The sequence below is a fragment of the Dromiciops gliroides genome, chromosome 5, assembly GCF_019393635.1.
Source record: "Dromiciops gliroides isolate mDroGli1 chromosome 5, mDroGli1.pri, whole genome shotgun sequence".
Taxonomy (NCBI): domain Eukaryota; kingdom Metazoa; phylum Chordata; class Mammalia; order Microbiotheria; family Microbiotheriidae; genus Dromiciops; species Dromiciops gliroides.
Window position 1 is genome coordinate 136,406,146 of NC_057865.1, and position 2,375 is coordinate 136,408,520.

General features: G+C 48.5%; 1 pseudogene; it reads left to right on the top strand.

Moving 5' to 3' along the window:
* The first annotated feature begins 317 nt into the window (after positions 1–317).
* Positions 318–1,862, top strand: LOC122729467 (annotated as a pseudogene).
* The last annotated feature ends 513 nt before the right edge of the window (positions 1,863–2,375 follow it).

Here is a 2,375-nt window from a genome sequence, read left to right on the forward strand (position 1 = left end):
TCCATAGCAATGGCAATCAGGTGCTTTCAGTAAACTTTCCTTATAGTTTCACTGGTGATGCATCATAGAAAAATTCTTGACCACCTACTATTGTTGTTTGTCCTTTGTTCTCAAAGAGGACCATGACATTGGGAAGTGATATCATAACCTCAAAGTGAAATGGATTTAAGTGAGGGAGGGCTGTGAAGAATCACCAACCTCACTGTTTCCTCCAGAGCCATCTGGGTCCAATGGCAAGATATATATCAGAATGACTGGCGATAGCCCCAGACGTAAGAAAGAGAAAAAAAGAGTGAAGCACGCGTGGCGGACGCAAGATGACGATGGCAACCATTACTCTCGGCACAGATACCATCAAAATGGAAAATTGGCAGAGCACAGCAGCCAAGCTGGGGCTGCCACCCCACACACCCGAACAACAGGAGGCCCTCCAGAAGGCCAAGAAGTATGCCATGGAGCAGAGCATCAGGAGTGTGTTAGTGAAGCAGACCATCACCCACCAGCAGCAGCAGCTCACCAACCTCCAGATGGCAGCAGTGACAATGGGCTTTGGAGATCCTCTCTCACTTTTGCATTGATGGCAGCTCAGAGGCAGAGGGCACTGGCAATCATGTGTCGGGTGTATGTGGGTTCCATCTACTATGAGTTGGAAGAAGACACCATCTGCCAGGCATTTGCCCCATTCGGCCCTATCAAGAGCACAGACATGTCCTGGGACTCAGTCATCATGAAACACAAGGGTTTTGTCTTTGCGGAATATGAGGTGCCAGAAGCAGCCCAGCTGGCCTTGGAGCAGATGAACTCTGTGATGCTAGGAGGAAGGAATATTAAGGTGGGTAGGCCCAGTAACATCAGACAGGCCCAGCCCATCATTGACCAGCTGGCTAAAGAAGCCAGAGCATTTAATCGCATCTATGTGGCCTCAGTGCACCAGGACCTCTTGGATGATGACATCAAGAGTGTGTTTGAGGCATTCGGCAAGATCAAGTCATGTACTTTGGCCCGGGATCCGACCACAGGCAAACACAAGAGCCATGGCTTCACTGAATATGAAAAGGCCCAGTCATCTCAGGATGCTGTCTCATCCATGAATCTCTTTGACCTGGGGGGCCAGTACCTTTGGGTAGGCAAGGCGGTCTCATACCACCCATACCCCTGCTTACACCTGCCACCCCTGGGGGCCTTCCACCTGCAGCTGCTGTAACAGCTGCTGTTGCCATGGCCAAGATCACTGCTCAGGAAGTAGTGGCTGGTGCGGCTGTGCTGGGCACTCTAGCCACACCTGGGCTGGTACCACCAGCACTGACTCTGGCCCAGCCACAAGCTGTCATGGTGGCCCAGGCCCCTGGAGTCATCACAGGTGTGACTCCCACAAGACCCCCCATCCCTGTCACCATTCCTTCTGTGGGGGTGGTGAACCCCATCCTGGCTAGCCCTCCAACACTAGGCCCCTTGGAGCCCAAGAAAAAGAAGGAGGAAGAGGAATTGTTTCCTGAGTCAGAGCAGCCAGAGATGCTAAGTGAGCAGGAACACATGAGCATTTCAGGCAGTAGTGCCTGCCACATGGTCATGCAAAACTGCTGCGGAAGCAGGAATCCACAGTGATGGTTCTACGCAACATGGTGGATCCCAAAGACATTGATGATGACCTGAAGGGGGAAGTGACAGAGGAATATGGCAAGTTTGGGGCTGTCAACCGTGTCATCATCTACCATGAAAAGCAGGGTGAGGAGGAGGATGCTGAAATTATAGTCAAGATATTTGTGGAGTTCTCCATGGCCTCAGAGACACACAAGGCTATTCAGGCCCTCAATGGGTGTTGGTTTGCTGGCTGAAAGGTGGTGGCTGAGGTCTATGAAAGAAAGAAAGAGAGAGAGAGAGAGAGAGAGAGAGAGAGAGAGAGAGAGAGAGAGAAAGAGAGAGAGAGAGAGAAAGAAAGAGAGAAAGGAAGGAAGGAAGGAAGGAAGGAAGGAAGGAAGGAAGGAAGGAAGGAAGGAAGGAAGGAAGGAAGGAAGGAAGGAAGGAAGGAAGGAAGGAAGGAAGGAAGGAAGGAAGGAAGGAAGGAAGGAAGAAAGAGAAAGAAAGAGAGAGAGAAAGAAAGAAAGAAAGAGAGAGAAAGAAAGAGAGAAAGAAAGAAAGAAAGAACAGAATGGGAAAAGTTTATAGAAAATTTTCACATCTCAGAGGTGTGAGTCCAAGCTATAATTTTTCTTTACCGTGTTCCAATTGTAAGTTCATATTAATGAATCTCTTTAACATATTTTTTACAATTTTAGCTGAGATAGCATTCCTGAAATTTGGAAACTCAAAGAAAAACTTTTTAGACTGGATTTTGTTTTAAAAAGCATTTTGGCAAGGAAAAGAGGTAAGTATTC